General features: G+C 43.3%; 1 protein-coding gene across 7 annotated transcripts in view; it reads right to left on the bottom strand.

Annotated features, from left to right (window-relative positions):
* Positions 1 to 12,632, bottom strand: part of SMAD1 (SMAD family member 1) — a 43,640-nt gene extending 31,008 nt beyond the window's left edge. For 2 of the 7 annotated variants that reach the window (XM_015861154.3, XM_085546479.1), the window contains exon 1: positions 11,877 to 12,122. The gene's annotated coding sequence lies outside the window, so the exon portion shown is untranslated. Of the gene's footprint in view, positions 1 to 10,251; positions 11,857 to 11,876; positions 12,123 to 12,168; positions 12,188 to 12,222; positions 12,401 to 12,475 lie in introns of those variants that run through there. The other 5 variants (XM_015861158.3, XM_085546478.1, XM_085546477.1 and 2 more) reach the window with 5 other exon arrangements.
* Between the last annotated feature and the right edge of the window lie 4,675 nt (positions 12,633 to 17,307).

The raw sequence follows: 17,307 nt of genomic DNA, 5'->3' as shown, positions 1-17,307 counted from the left end.
CATCATCAAATGCTCAAACCATGGACTTTTCACCACAGTTAAAGTGGCAAACTCCTAGTATGCACTGATGAACTGTACTCGTCCTAATGTTCAGATGCAAGCGAGTCCCAGTGATGTCACTAACTGCCATTCTTCTAACACCTGCCAGTCCGCCCTCTGCACTGATTCATCATGCCAGGGCTACAGGCAAAAAAACAAAACTAATTCAATTTGTTTCGTAACTGGGAACAGGATAAGCCGAGTGCACAGGAGGGCTCATACAAAAGGAACACACTGAAACATAGACCCAGGTGTGGAAAAACCTCTTCCGGTATTGGCAAGCAGCCGCACTGAATCAGATGGGTTAGCGAAGATTATCTCTAAAACTGCAAGTTAATATTTTAACTTCAGTCAGGAAGGAACTGTAATTTGATGATTCAGTTAGAATTCGGACACAGATGGGATTACAAAACTATGAGCTTCTCTGAAATAACTTACAAAATGAACACAATGCTGTGAACCACAAATCTTGACAGGACAACATACACGTGGGTTATTTGTTGAGAACTATCATGAAAGGTTCTTCACTTCTTACACTCTCTGCCAACAGAAGGCTGCACACGGAGATTCTCAAATAAAGCCAAACACTCAAAAGAAGAAAAATAAATAAATAAAAATCAAATAAAAAGATGTCAGAAGACAGAATGAATTACCAGCCACAATAGTAAGCATTACATTGTAAGTTTCTGGGGCAAATTTAGCTACAATACTTCCACAGGTGTTGTCCCACTGGCCACTCAGCGGGCAAAACAGGAGGAAAGCAGGAATCTCAGTTAGTAAACGACACTGGCCAAGCTCTGACAACACAGAGCAACCTGTAGAGCAGTTCAAACCACTGCCCATCAGGCCTGGTTATGCCTTTGTGAACACAGCGTAGACACAAAGATGCCATAACCAGTCTAACTTTCTATATGAGAAATCCTCTAGTAAACCCCCCCCCTCAAAAAAAAAAAACAAAAAACACCAAAAAAAAAAAAAGCTGTGGGAAATAGTGTGCCTTCCCTTTCATCATAAAACACCGCTGCAACTCCCTTTTTCCACAGAGATCATCCCCTTTCCTGACTTTTTGAACTGTCTTCAGAAAACAGGTGTTGTTTACAACAATAACAAAACACACATCTGCGTGGGTGTGTTACTACACACAAAGACAGGATAACTGAAACCTCTTCCTATATTTAGATCTGTCTGGTCAGCTCTAATTGCTGAATTTAATCAAAACCTTCTCGAGCGGAAACACATCCATATTCATCACAGGCATCAAAGGAAACATCTTTACAAACTATATCCTTTTACAAACCAACACATGGTCCCACGCCACTTGTCCAATTGTTGAATTCCTCCTTTGGGAAGGGCATGGAATTTTATTTCTTTTTATCAGCTGTAAAAAGCATTTCCCTCCAATTCATCAGGGCAGGGCGGGAGGAACTTCCTTCACAGGTGAGAGGGGGAAAAATATATTGACATGTCCCTGTCAGGGGTTTGTTCGTTTGTTTGTTTTTAGGGGCAGCTAAAACATACATTTGCAACATAAAGGAAAACTTAAAGGGGAAAAAAAAAAGCCCACCTCCTCCAAAGCTTCAACTTTGTTTTTTGACTGAAGTCCATAGAATGCAAGACGTGTTTTGTCTTTACAGAACAGCACAGACTGCTTGGAGTCGGGACAGGCTCTGCTGGCCCCATCTACTGTAATTCTACAATAGCGTATTTTTAAGGAGACAACCACTGCAAATGCAATCCAGTTATGCTCAGCTTATACAAGCTGCTGCTCCTACAAATGATTCATTTTACCAAGACCACGCACTGATACAGTTACATCAGCTGCAGTAAACCACTTCTAAAGACTGTAACCCAGATCTCATTCACCAGAGATTAAGTAAAGATGTTAAATTACAGCTCCAGATACCCAGCTTTAAGGCAGAATGTTTCAGCAATGCAAGAGGAAACAAAAAACCGAGAAGGAAAAATTAGTTATTCACTAATTAAACTGTCACTAGGTCAAGCCTGAGTAAAGAATAGACTGATGAAAATTAAACCAAAGAAAGAAAGGCCATTAAAATAAACAACTCTCTTCACAGCTTGGCTCCCCTGCACTCCCCAAAACACTACTTACAAATGCAAAACAAGAACAGCCTCTTCAGATTGCCCCATTAAAAGCATCTTGAGGTACACAGCCATTCAGTCATGCGCTTTACTTAGTTGAAAAAGGATTCCTCTGGTTTTGCTTTTTTTCTTTTTTTTTGCCTAGCCTGCAAAAGCAATGGAGGTATTTCCTGCTTTAGAACACTGTCTTTATCACATTGCTGAAATGATGCAGAGTGAAAGATCAACGTTCAATTTTGTGAAGGGTCCTGCAATTCACAACTATTATTCTGGACAGAGAAAGTGTTCAAAGATGATACAGCTTCACGAGCCAAGTTTATACAGCCCAGAAACAAACATCCCAATCTGCCAGATTTCCACCCTCCAGTGAAGCACTGTTTAATTACCGCCTGCCATTAGCAGCCTTCTGAAAACCAGGACTGGACTGCAGCCCACACAAAGACGGGTCTCTTCCCTTCACACCCAGACAGACACAAGCAGCTGCTGCACCACAGCAAATGCCCCCCAGAGCTCACCCACTGTCTGCCAAGCCACCTGAACCCAGCAGGTCCTCTGCAAATGGAAGAGACCAAAGTCACACCATTTAGGATTGCCTTTTTAGCTTATATAGAAGAAAACGAGAAGATTTGCAGCTAAGATTTACAGAAATTTATCTGAGATCAGGTCAGGAATCTTGCGGTTCACATTTAAAACACACCACAGATGCAGACTGATAAAGGCCTTTATCGGACTACGAGCTACAAGTACCAAGAACACTGAAAGTATGAAGGCCTTCAACTACGCATCACTGAAATTCTAGCAAGGACTACGATCCCACCGATATTAAAAACTGTGCTGGTGGAAGAACAGTTACCAACACACCACTACAACGGCATTTAAGTGGTCTCTGACAACCACGCCAACAGCCTCCCAGCTGACAACAAGGTAAAGCACTTGAGATAAAAGATGATGCCGGACTGTAAATTGGTTATTGGTGCTTTCTTCTGGCATCCCTAAGCTTGCAAAACCTTGTCAGCAGGAGTAGTGTCACACATTGCTGAACTGGTGCTCAGAAAACAGATACCACTACCTTCAGGGCAAGCTGCTTTCTCACTTCAAGCCTTACTTTTCTCCCACCAACAAGCAGAGAACAAATCTCAAAGTTACTGCTCCACAGTAGTCCACAAACATTTCACAGCCCTGAATCTGAACATCTGCAGAATGTCACCATTTTCTCATGTTCCTGAGATCAAGGTTTTGGAGGATTCCATACAAGGCTTCAGCCCACAGATAGGAACTGAGAGTTCATACAGCACTTGCCAACTGCACAACTTGAAAGGAAGTAGGAGATATCCTCCTACAGTGCTTACTGGGAATAAGGAAGTTTTACAACAAGAGAAAAAAGGCTTTTATCTATCTATCTGGTACCCTGCTTATCTACAAGCTTTTTATGACTTCGGTAGAGAAATCAAATCACATACAAAGAAACAGTGAGTAACCTTTAAATGTAAGATTAAAAGAAAAAGAACAACTTATCACAACCTGTATGATTCTGCATATAGAATTCAGGGAACTTATTATTCATCCCACCGTTATTTTCTAAGACCAGCTAAAAGTCACTAAATTCAGGTATCGCAGAACTGAAATACTGCAAGCTTACAGCTGAGACACCAAAACACAGTGTTTTCTGATCAGCACATGCTCTTTGGGGCCAGCAGCAATGTAGCTAGAAAAAGAAGCATCACACTTTGCAAATTTTTCACTGCTGCCTACTATTGAATGAACAGTGAGAGTTGTCCCAGCACAGTGGATAAGACAGCTCCAAACCCCAAGTAAGACATGAAGAAAGATTACAAGGATGAACTTCCAGGACTTGCAGCTCTCCAGGACTACTTACTTCTAGGCTAAATGCCAGTGCACAAAGAGAGCACATAACTATTCACAATCCCCATCTTTAAGCTGTGACTCTAGATGCCTTTAATTCTGAGGATGAAACCAGCACTCCTGGGCTGCCAGGTTCTCCCAGTAACAAGACTTCAGGCTCAGACAACCCCAGTTTGCTGGAAGGCCTGGAAGACTAGAAATCCCTGTGTGCCAAGTGGATAAAGGCAAGAAGCTGGGCAAAGGGGTGATGGAAACTTGCTTTCCTCTGGTTTCTTGCTAATGACAACTAACTGTACCTGGTCCAGCAGTTGTTTCAAATTATTTCATCCTGTAAACGCAGGAGGCATTAAACTTGCAGGTCATATTTTTCCCCATGAAAAATAAAGAAAAAACACATCTGCCCTATCTCTTACAGGATATTCTGTTCACAAATCATATTAAAATAGGAAAACATTCTTACTGTAGTTTCCATCTTATACCAGAAGAACAGTACTTGACCAGCAAAGCTTATTCAGATGTTCTTCTCCACCCATCCTCCCTCACCCCCCATAAGATACACTGTATCATTAATCACTGTCATTTTGCTGCCAATATAACTACACCGGGGCTTTGTGACTGACATAACTGTTGGCAGTCTCACCTCATCATGCTAATCACCAACATAAGCATCTGGGAAAACTGTAAATTAGACCTTTCCTTGGAAAGCATTTTGGGGAAGCCTTCATCTGGGAGTACTCATTTACAATGGGTTACCTCCAACAGCTGCCTTCAGCCAGTAAGGTCACCGGTCTGCAAGCACTTGAGCAGCTCTCACAATTTGCTCCCAGGCTTTCCTTCATCCCCTTATGCCAGCTTCAATACTCCAACATAATTCCCTCCCCTGCTCAGTCTATTAGCCCATTCACCTTCCTAGCCTGGCAAAAACAATTACCAATATTCTGCAGAACACTTCCACCACTTCAAGCAGCTTGAGCAGCAGTTACCCAGCAAGGAAACCCGTGGCTGCTGCAGAGGAAAACTGAGCTGTTGGGGTCCTCTCCATTTGGTGGAACTACCACCCTTCTAATTTTAAATGACAATCAGGACAGAGATTAAGCATTATCTTCAATGAGTGCTTCAGCCTCTGTGGCATCCCATACCATTTGCAACACCTTGCCCCATCCCCAAAGCAAAACCTCTGCCTCAGCTGGTTCTAAATAGCTAAAGGATCCAGCATCTGAAGAAAATATAGAAGTGATTTCACAGTCATCTGTCCAAAAATATTCCATAATACAAGATTTTAAGCTGAGAGTATTTATAAAACATTTCCCAGATGAAATCTAATACCATATATTACAGAAACTATAATCAAGTTATCCCAGCTTTTTAAGCTAACATGGACAAAGTGTTTTCCTTCAGCTACTACGCTTCAGTAGAAGCACTTAACACTGACACTCATGTGGCTAAAATAAAGGGTCTATTATTACGTATGCCAGGCTGCAAAGTCAGAAGTGAGCAACAATGGAGAACCAGAAAGTCTAACAGCTGAGATGGAAATTATATACACTAGCCAGGTTTCCCTAGATATGCAGCAAGGTCAAAACTCACATCTTTTGAAAGATCATTCTTCACTGCATTTATCAGGTGAACAGAGATGAAGCTGAAGCCCATGCTAGTCAGCAAAGCACAGCAGTGGTCAAGGAAAAAAGAGCAAATTTAATAACAGAGCACAAGCTGCCAAGAGAAAGACCCTTAAGAAACAGAACATTAATGAGCAAATTCTAACTTTTGCAAACACTCCTAAGTTGGGGCTTGTGGTCTAGCTTGGGAGCAGCTTTCTTGCTTCATACAATGCAGTTTAAAAACCCTTGAGAAAAAAAGACAAATGACCAACAGTGAGCAAAGGCGTTCTGCCAATTTCTCTCCCTACAGGGACATGAACAAGTGTTTGTTTTACCATGTGCTGGGAGAACTAGAAAGAAAAGAACTACAAAGAGTTAAAAAAATTCTCACACACTTGCTATCCACTTTGTAATTTACTGGGACACCACAGAGAATTAAACAATGTTGGTAACCTTAAAGAACTTATCAAATGAAACAGCGGGAGATGTCAGGATTTTCTTTTGCTTCCACATTACCCCCTTCCCCTTTGCCGCCCCCTTTCTCCCTCCCCCCCCCCAACACAGACATCCAAATGTATCTTGGAGAAAAACTGAGTTTTCTCTCTGAGACCACATACCTGGTCCCTCACATCAGCTGAATCAAAGTCCCCACTAGTAAAGTAAGGCAGCAAGTACGCTGCATTAATTCTTTCCATATCAATATTCAAAGAAAACATATCATGAATAGAATAAAATCAAATACATAGCTCATTAACAGTACCTCTCCAAGCAGCAAAGATTCCCTCCTACCACTCTCAGAAGCACATTTCAGTGGGAGCCCCAATTTATCGCACGACTTTTCAGACAGTAACTTCATAAACCAAAACGACTTTATGCTCATAAGTATTTAATCATTTATATACAAATTGTTACTATCCGTACACCTTGGTCAATTTTCAGGCACTCCTCAACTTCATATTGCTTTAGTCTACCTTTATCTGGCCCAAATAACTTCCATCAGCAGTGTATGTTATTTTAGGCATTGATATGTGCAAGTGTAAATACAGTACACCTACTGAGTGTGAATAACCCCACCTTTATGCCACAGTAAGAATAACCTATCCTAAAAGATTTATGCCCTGGTTTCCTCGCATTACACCAGGCAGAATGCTGCTATCACTGAATATCAGGTGTTTAAGGCTGTGCCAAAGTCTGAAATACCAGAAAAACATCCTCAGCAAATCAGTGTTTTATGAAAACACTGAAATTACTGAAAATTTATTCTTCTAGTACTGAACAAACTGAGGAAGAAAAGCAAGCAAAAGTGTTATCAACTATGGTCACAGCATGATACAAGGGATGTGAACATCAAGTTTTTCCTGGAAATCATAAAACCCTTTTTGAGCTACCACGTGAGTATTAAGTGTTAGTTCTATATGCACACATGGTTTTCTGTTTGCTTTCCTCTGCCTAGGAAAGCTTTTAAACACATACATTCTGCAGAAGAAACACGGTAAATCCTGAAACCCACCTTACACACAAAATACATGGTAAAATAATTCCCAGGTCCATCAGTTAAAGCTGGCAGGCAGACGACTCAACACAGGATGTGCACAAAAGCAAGAGAACTTCCTCAAGATTCTGTCTAAAATTCCATTAACAGAGTCAAAAAGAAATTAATGGACACCTGATTTCCAAGTTAACCAACAGCACATTGATGGTCATTGATCACTCTGACATGAATTGGCATTTAAATGATTTTAATGACAAAAATTTGCAAGTTCTAAACTCGGTTACATGCTATTCAGACAGTCCCGTGTTTCCAAGTTGGAAAGTGTTCCCTTTATAGTCAAAGAAATATGAATTAATGCTTCAAAATTCACTGGTGAACTACGTTAACTATTTGCCCCCATGCTAAGTCAACATATTAGTTCCTTTGGATGGCACTGCTTTGAACACTGCCTAAATACAATGATTTAGATAAAAGCACGCTTAAAAATAATTTGTCTTCTTCCTTGAACCCCACACTTCACCTCTGCATGCCAGGAAGAAGGCGGAAGAACAACAAAATGAAATAGACGTGTGACATCTATTCTAACAACACACTCCCTTGTAGATTGCCTGCACTGAAATCAAAGCTACGTTGGCCCAGATCAATTATGAGTTATGTCAGGATGTCTGCATTGTGCAGGTGTTCAGAACAGCTGTACTAGACAAGTTCGCTACACTGGAAACTCCATCCTTCCCAGAATCAAAAAAGATAAAGATTGACTCATCTATGCAACTGGGCGGCACCGAGTACTTGACCTCACCCAACCTAATCTGAAGTAGTGCGCTCCAGCATCGCTCCGTTCAGCAAGCAAATTCTCCCAACGCCAACAAATAATGGTATAAAACTGAAGTACAAAGAGATTCCGTAGGACCCACCTTCACTCTGTAAAATACTTCACATTCCCCGAAATCAGTCTGTTTATTTTATGAAATATTTTGTTTCTCTGACCCGTTAAAAAAAACCACAACAAGGACAGCCTCACTCAAATACACACACAACAAAAAAGCTTCTCTAATGCAAATAAGCGTTTGTCCTCGGAGGAGGATAGAGATCTTTGTGACAGCCATTAACAGCTCAGAGTGTCCTTCTCATCACCCGGGACCGCTCCCTGCAAAGCCCTTCACAAAAGGCCTAATCCAACATTTTCCCTCGTTGTTTTCAATCTTAAATAGCCACACTCGCATGGAAATGGATGTTATACAGCAGCCCGCATGGACACAGCTCTATCAATGAGGAAAAAAGTATCAATTTTAAAATCACTGCTTTCCCACCTCAAGCAAAGCCTGCTATTCAAACGCAAAAAACCAAGTCCTCTAGGCGCTTCTGAAGTTACACCACTGCAGCTGGAGTAAAACAGCCGGAGCAGAGCAAGATGCCTGCGAATGTGAGCCTTTAAGCCACCGGCATGTCAGGCCATGTTTGCATCTCTTATTGAGATGCAACAGAACCTGAAGGCTAACAGCTCTTCCACAGCCAGTACCTGGTTTTCTCTTCATTTCTCCCACATTGCTCAAAATTCGCTTTTTTCATTACCTTTGAGACTAAAAATAAGAGATGTTTCTTTCTGGGGAGAGGGAGAAAGCTCAGGAGGTGCAGCCATAGAGCCCTCACCAATTTGGGTATGGAAAGTTGGTTTAACTACTAATAAAACAAAACTTCATACATCTCCCACTCACACACTGAGCCCTGGGAAGAAGAGAAGTTTTAAGAGGATTTGCCCAGAACACTTGTCAGCGACTGTATCAGCAGAAGTGCAAGACAGTTTGTTATGCAATACAGTGAACACTTTTCCACGTGCTACTTTCCTTTCTAAGCTATTTAGAGCATAAACATGAATGTGAAGCTTGCAGTTGCCTTCACCAAGAAGGTAGGATTATCCACACCAACCCACGTTCAGAATCACTGCCCCTGTTCTAAAATAAGTTTGCTCATATATTTCAAGTTACAAATAAATGCTGTCTTATAAAAGAACTCAGATGTACAAACACATTTCTACAGGCAGTTACAGAACTTACTATGACAAAAACACTAAGGGGAGAAACAGCTTTTTTTTGCCTAATTGCCCATTTGATATCTGACAGCACAGCGTGCAGGTGAAGTCCAGGTGCCTTGGAGACTAGAGAAAATAATCCATTAATTCAGAGATGCCCACTCACAATCACTTCTGCTCCACACACCTCCATGCTGCACACGCATTCCATCTATTTCAGCTGCTACCGACTGCAAGGAAAAGGTTAAGAGTCAACCTAAATTGGTTCAGCATTTATTCTACACAGCAGTACAAGCTTAGATTTCAGCTACTCTTTGCATCACCTAAATAATAAACATGGTGTTCCCTTTATTCGGTTCTTAAGCCACCCATCTGAAGCACAGTGGGATGTGTCACACACACTCGCTTTGCTGCCCTCATAATACAGTTTAATTATGATGACTGAACTAACGGCCTCACATCATAGACTTTTACAGGTTGACCCCATGTCATCCTGATGTATCATTTTGCACCAGTTCAGTGCTGTAAATCAATTTAAGATCTCCAGCAAGTTGAAGAGGCTGGTAATGATGCTTTCTCTGCAATCTCCAGGGACTCCACATTATGCACAACTTACATTATTTATAAAGCTGAGATGATGCCTCCATTAGGCTCGCTAAGACTACTCAAATAAGCTTCTATTTTACACACGCAGCTTGGACCTCAGAAAGCACACTGGCCAGATGTGATATACAGCACATTAATGCTTCCATTAAAAAAAACAAAACAAAACCCTACAATCCCTTCATTCTCAAAATTAAAATTTTTATACTAAGAACTAAACTCTGAATTTAACCTGAATAATTCCCAATATTCTGGAACACATTAAGTACTTTTCTGAACCGCTGTATTACCTTTCCATACATTCAGCTCCTTACTTTCTGTTCAAGCTACAGAGGAACAGCAAAAGCTCATCAGCTTTCATGCATCTGACTTGACAGCTAATATTTATATGGAAACGGAAAGACCTTCATCTGTTTATTCAGTCACTTTTCTGCAATGCACAGGATCATCACAGCGTTAAGGGTGGACAAGAAGGCAAGGCAAACAGGACAGAGTAAGAAAAAAAAATGTATTTGTTTACATACCCGGTGGTTGTGGGGTCAAAATTGCAGCAAGGACAAATCCCTGCCCTTAGGGTAACCTGATCGTGCCTTGAACAGATCCTCGCTGGTAGCTGTGGAGGACTCGGGCTCACCCAGCTCCAGGGAAATTTCTCTCAAGCTCCTCCTTGCAGTCTGCAGTAAACTATGAGGGTTTGATCCCTAAGGCCGGAGCAGGAATCCCAAAAGGGGCTACAGAGCTCTCAGTGCCATCCTGAGGATCTTGGGGTCACAAGGATGAAGCGAGCACTCCAAAGTTGCACCGAAATCCAATAAGAACCCCTAGCAAGCCTCACAGCACAGCTCTCTGGCTCGGTGTGAAAATAGAAGGGCTACTCATCAGCTGCAACTAACAAACTAATCTCCTGTAATTCAGCAGAGTAATTACAGACAAGCAAAAGAAAAAATTAAGCCAATGTTGACACCTCGAGTTTCCTCACATGATTCGTTCCCATTGTCTGGCAGGCCAACACGCAGGGCCGGCAGCTGCACGGGTTGGAGAGCTGCTGGCACACACATGCCCGGGAAGAAATGCAGCCTCTGTGGGCCAGGTCAGCTTTAGTTCTTAGTGCTGTTCTTGAGTGCGGCTTAAAAACACACGGATCGACTGGAGTGAATCTTCACCAAGAAGGCAGGCTTATCTACACAGCGTTTTTTGCTTTTTGACTGGCAGTCTGTTTGCTAAAGCAGTCTTAAGCTGTGTACAGCACAGCCCCTTCCTAAAACATGTCAGCCTCAAGATGCTGCATCCTCAAGCACTGACATGCATTAAACTGTGCCATGTTCCACAGCAATGAGCTTTCCCACTCGCTTGTGTCTGGAATACACATCCACTTGCACTCACCTCCATCTCACAACATCTCTCCTTCCCAAATAACACTCTTAACTCGATTCACACCCAGCAAACAATTTTTTCCCTTAAAACACACGACAGTACAGATAACTGCTCATTGTGACTAAGTTACAGCTATTTGTCCAACATAACAGCAGACTGGAAGGTCAGAGCACATATCTGCAGACGGATCTGCTAACAAAGAGTAAGCACAGCACTGCTTCCACACTCACAACTCCCACTGACTTCGGTTTATACAAAAAAAAAAAAAAACCAAGTCAGGATTTGGCCCAGATCCTTCCCAGTGTATGACTGAGTATTTCCACACCGGTAGATTTCAATCAGCTTTGAAGATCTATATTCAGGATAAGATAATTTGGCTGCAGAGCCCCGAGCATATGAAGAAACTACGCTGAGGAGGAGGAAATGTCGTGCATCCCAACCTTCTAACGGCAAGGAAGAAAAAATTTAGTGAACTTTCCTTGACCTCTAAGCAGAGATTTGTCATTAAAGAGAAAAAAAAAAAAAAAGAAAAAAAAGAAAGAAAAGAAAAAGAGGAGGGGGCTGCGGAGAGAAAGAAAGGAAGATCGAGTCCCGACGCAGGCAGAACTTGGGGCCGGCCGAGGCGCAAAGCTTCTCCCCGTAAACACAAAGGCGGGAGCTCGCCCCGTCCCGTCCCGAGGCACAATGGGGCCGGCGGCGAGAGCGGGGCCGGGCGGAGGAGCGGCTTCCCGCGGGGCCCCCCTCCCTCCGAGCCCGCGGCGGCACCCGCACCTACCCGGGAAGCGGGGCCCGGCGGCGGGGCGGGACGCCATCATGCCGGCACGGAGACGGCGCGGAGCCGCTTCTCCCGGACGCGCCGGGGACCCTCGCCCGGCTCGGCCCGGCGGGGAGAAAGAGGAGGAGAAGGAGGAGAAGGGCGCAGCCGAGGGGCCGCGAAGCTGTTACCGGCTGTGCTACGGCCGCCGGGCGCTCACAGGGGGCGAGCCCCGCGCCCGCCCTGCCTCCGCGCCGGGATTGATCTGGTCGCGCTGGCGTCAGGCAGTCGGAGCCGCCCAGCCTCCACTTACCGCTGCCAACACACACACACACACACACACATACATGCACACACACACACTCACACGCGCTCGCGCACGCCCCGGCCCGGCAAGGGATCCTCTCCAAATTACCGCCCCGCCGAGCAGGGCTCGTGCCCCGCTAGGAGCGCTGCGAACGCACACACCCGGCACGGCGCTCGCTGCTTTGATCCCCGCACGGGGATCGGCCTCCGCCGCGTTGGCCGCGCTCAGCGCGCTGACTGAACGGCGCTCTGTGCCACACGGCGCTTACTGAGTCGCTCCTGATGTGTGATAGCGTGCGCTCACATGTGCTCACCCCACGGCCTTGAAATGAACGAGCGCTATCAGCTGCTGGGAGCCGCATCCAGCCGAAGGTTCGGAGCCCGCTTGAAGAAGGATAAGCGACAGTGCAGATGAATGAACGGCAGCTCATGTTTGTAGCACGTTCCTGGGCTTTCACCAAGCCATCATCCCTGTGAGGAGATGGGAAGCAACGAGTGAAAGACAGGAAAAGATGATGATGCACCCGCACCGACATCATAACATCACTGTACACACGCCAGCAGGTTCTAGGGATGGCATTAGCCTCGTTCTTAAACACAGCAAGACCACGCTGCCTGCCCCAAGAGCTCCACAGTGTCTCAGTGATCAACATGGAGAACACATGGAAAAGGCCCAACATGCGTCCAGAGCCTGGGCTGCTCAGCACGCTGCCTTGGCAGGGCTGGGCCGGGCAGCAGGCTCATGGCATCTCACTGCTCCAGCATTTACTCAGTGCATGATTCACACTAAACAGATACGACAAGACAATAATTAGGGCAGCACTGCAGTTTGTCAGGTGTCTCGTTAGAACCACATTTTTACCTCTTTTGTTGTCGTTAGGCTTGACTGGTTGGTTTGCTTTGGCATAAGAGAATTAAATTATTTTCTACTTAGATTGAGGCTTGGGGAGGATCACATTAATATGTGCTTTTACTATAAAGGGAAACAAAATGGGCCGTCCCTGCTGTAGCCTACCTGTACATCAGTCTGATTGATCACACTGTCAGCCATAAGGCCCTAAACCTGAATTTCAATGGAATTGGGATACTTACACAAATAAATTTCTAATAACGTTTTCAAAGGAAACATTAATCTCCTGTACACGTGTTAAAATCTCACCAAGCACCTGCCTGACCACTTCTAACATCCTTCTCTCAGAAACAGTGTATCAGAAGGCGCAGTGTGAAAGGATACCCAGTGACACCGCATATTTCCATCCAGTCACACCATGTAACAAACATTTAAGAAATACTATGACAACAACTGCTACCACTACTGCCAGATTTCAACCATAACCTACGCTGAGTTTATATGCAGATTATGACTTACTATTTCCTGTTAATCTCAGCAAGGCAGGCCTATGTTTTACCAGGTTTACCCACAGAAATTCCAGTGATAGCAGCTTCCTTTTGGAGAAGGTTTATCACCAAACGCTTTGTTTTACCTCTACTTCACAAGGTTTCTGCCCAAAAAATAGAACTTCAAGGTCAATGAAATTGTATCAAACACACAACTTATTATTTGCATTAAAATCACCGGAGTCATTTTCTTTTTGGCCATTACAGTGTTGCCCCAGCGTGGGAAAATACAGACAGCATTTTCTGAAAGCAGAGGCAGTTCTGTCAGGAAGAACAATGTGTTTGGTTTTTTTTTTAAGGACACCTGATTTCATAATTTCCTTCTTTCTGGTCTGGTAAAACAGCACTCATCAACCTCTATTCTCCACGGCTTGTCTTCTTCTTTGAATAGGTGAGGTACTAAACAAGCTTCCCACCACAGCATTATTAAAATTGCATATGCAGATTGTTCAGCAGTCACACAAATAGGTTTGGGAAAGATGCCTCCGGCAAAAAAACAGCATGTGAGAAAAGGTGAGGTGTATTTTTAAGAGGTCACCATAATAGTGCAGAGCTCGGTATACTTCTCCAAACTTCTCCAAAAAATCTGGGTTCAGGGCACTGCTTAGCCACGGCACTACGGCACTGGCATCTGATTTCCACTGCTGAGAAAAGCACTTAGATTTGAGCTGGGCCAAGCCATTTCAGTCTGCACAGCAGCATGAGTGTGACAGTGCAACTGGACTCTGAAGTTCAACTGAACAGTGGCCTCCAAAGGGCAACTGAATGGGGCACCAAAAGGACAGCAATGACTGAGCTGCTCATCTGATGCCCTGTCCATGTTAAAGAGGACACAGTTCTCCTGTTCCCCTTCTTCCTGATTGTCTGTGCTGCCAAGTGCTCTGCTGGCATCGGTGGATAGCTGGGGCAAAGCAGGCTTTGGGGCAGCTCTCCTTCCTTCCCTGCTCTCCTACAGCATAAAAGTAGTGTCTCAGCAGCCTGAGTGCCTGCCACGCTCATGCAGAAGAACATCTTCACTCTAACACAGTAGTCCTTGCTAATCTGGCCTACTATGAGTAAGTAGGATGTGTATAAAATAAATGTGGAACTGATAATTTTACAAGATTATTATATGCATTTTCCTTTGTTGCATTAAATAAGACTTCTGCTTTAAATCTATTTCTAGATGCCAAAAAGGTCTTTGATCAGATTGGGAAGTCATTCATCTTTTCCACCCATGAGATGATGGGATTCAAACCAAAATTCATGATTTGCCTAAGATTAAAGTATATGGCTAAAGCTGCCAAGATCATTATTAAAAGTTATGAATCTGAGAGGTTTGGGCAGAGAAAAAGTGCTAAGCATGGCACTCCCTTATCTCCTTTATTGGTTGTTTTCTCTGTAGACTCTAATGTAAGGACTTTGCTCCAGCAATACTTTATCACTGGTAAGGAGGGGAGGAATACTGGGTTGTGATCTGCTCTGACTGCAGCTGAGCACAGAACTCCTGCCCACTATGCTGCACCACTGCTGTACTTTCTAGGGAATGAAATTTTCCCTTTGGATCTTGTCTGGCACTATTAGGAGCTTTTGAAGGTAGATTTGCTTTATCCTGGCTTTCATTTTATAACAGATAGTGGACCCCATGTAATCAAACATTGCTGGTTCTTTTAAAATTAAATTTCCCTTTAGTCACTCAGCTTTAAAAGATTTACATAACTGGAACAACCTTGCTCTATTATTGGCTTCTTGGAAGACACCACTAAGACTAATCTTATCTCCCATTTTAATTACTATTTTCAAGTTCTTACAGCCTTGTCCCAGTTACATTTTGTTGTAAAAAAAACCCACCACAGAATGATACATTAAAGTTTATTCAGACAGGTGGCAGATACAAAATTAAAGCTAATAACCCTATGAGAGGAGAAATCAGAGGTGGTTTGGCAGTTATGGGCTCTCATTTCCTGGTCACTTGGTTGCACTGTAGGACGAGTACACTAAAAACTGATGCTGCAGGAGCAGCAGTGCGTTATAGCTTGCTACGCTACTGCCTGTGGACTAAAGGGACCTTGGGATGAGACTGGCTCAGCAGATCATGGTAACTGGATACAGAGATCTATCTCTTTCATACCCAAAATAATGAGCTCATTCCACACTAAGAACCCCATAATGGATTAAAAACTTAAAAGAAAAAGCTCTCATGCTCCACTTCCATTCCCCATATAAACAGCACTTAGTATAAATCTCAAGGAATTCAGAACCCTCCTATCATTTTTTTCCTGAACCAATGCAATTCTAATTCACACTGCCGGTGTCACTTTTGGCTGCATAAGTCAGCAGTAAAACAGTCCCACCCTTTCTCTCCCACAAGAGCTGCTCATCCCTAACCCTGTGTCACCCTCCTCCTTTGTGCTGGCACAGTTGCTGGTGCAGCTGCAGACAGAACAGGCCTAGGGAACTGGCGCGGCTGGGAAAAACAAATGTTTCAGGGGCCAAGTTCATTTTTAATTTGAATCAGTTCCCTGATAAGGTTCACTGTGTGGTTGTCCAAATCCTTGTGCTGACCCTGCGTAGGAGCAGGAATACGGTGGGAGAAAGGGTGAATGGCTTCAGCCAGCTGAAGTGCTTATGAAACTGTAACAGATATAGTGAACTTCTTTTGAAGCGAGGAAAAACTCTTTCATTTCAAGTACAACAGCACATGTGAGTTCAGAAGAGCTACTGTAAGCTGGGCTCTTTGGTGAATAAAGAAGACAAAGAATGATAGGACCAAGGAACTGAATGAGCTTATTTACTCTGTTATGGAGAGTAAGTAAATTAGTAATTAATTAGTCATCCCAAGGTAATGAGTTCTTAGTGACTTCTCCATAACTGACAAGTCCTGAGAATAAATGTATATGTATTGGTTTCTGTTTGCACTTTCAGGAGGAAATGACATCATAGGCTTCAGACATCCTGGCAGTCATGCAAAGTGTTGGAAAATGTTGCCCACAAGACAAAGGCATTAGGACCAATTTTAAGCTCCGTCTTTCCTTCATAGATCAAAAATAGCCAAATTTTTTACAAACAAGTTGAGTAGATTTAAAAGCAACCCCCTCTACATTTCATATATTATTGCACAAATCTATAAGTCCTCACTATAAGCCAAAAACTGCAAAACTAGGCCGCTGAAAGCAAGGACCTATCAGGATCAATGTGGTTGTTATCATCTTAAGTACTCAGTCGCGGCGGGTCCTGACGCCCATCCTCTATTGCTTATACATGTTCTTTCCAAAAGATCTGTCACATTCAAAGAACAGAACAAACAGTGGTCAGAAATAACACACAGTGATTTTGTTTTCCCCACCAGATTATGCTGTAGCGAACCATTACAGAAAGGGCTTTGGCAATACCTAGTTGCAAAACTGAGGCTAAGATAAAGCTGTTTTACACCTCATTGCTCATCTCCTGTCAAAGAAAAATCATCTCTCCTTTTCCTGCCAAATTGATATATTTTCCCAAAAGTTCTCTAACATTTTCAGCCCTGGCAAAACAATCTGTTCATTTCTTTGTCCTGTTCTCAGAAAGGCTGAAACATTTTCTCTGACATTTTCTACACATTCTGCCTGAAGCACACACCTAGGATAATTAATATTTGATGAAGTTCTGAATACATCAAATCAATACAGTTTCAGTGTAGGCAACCTGAATGACAAACAATTATCTTAGCCCACTAATACTATGCGTAGTTTGCTCCGAAAGTAATGCCTCCTATTTATTCCTTGGAAAC

This window comes from Coturnix japonica, chromosome 4 (genome assembly GCF_054131305.1).
Source record: "Coturnix japonica strain WE chromosome 4, WE-NBRP24, whole genome shotgun sequence".
NCBI classification, from domain to species: Eukaryota; Metazoa; Chordata; class Aves; order Galliformes; family Phasianidae; genus Coturnix; species Coturnix japonica.
Note: the sequence above shows the minus strand (reverse complement) of the source record. Positions and strands in the feature narration are given on the sequence as shown.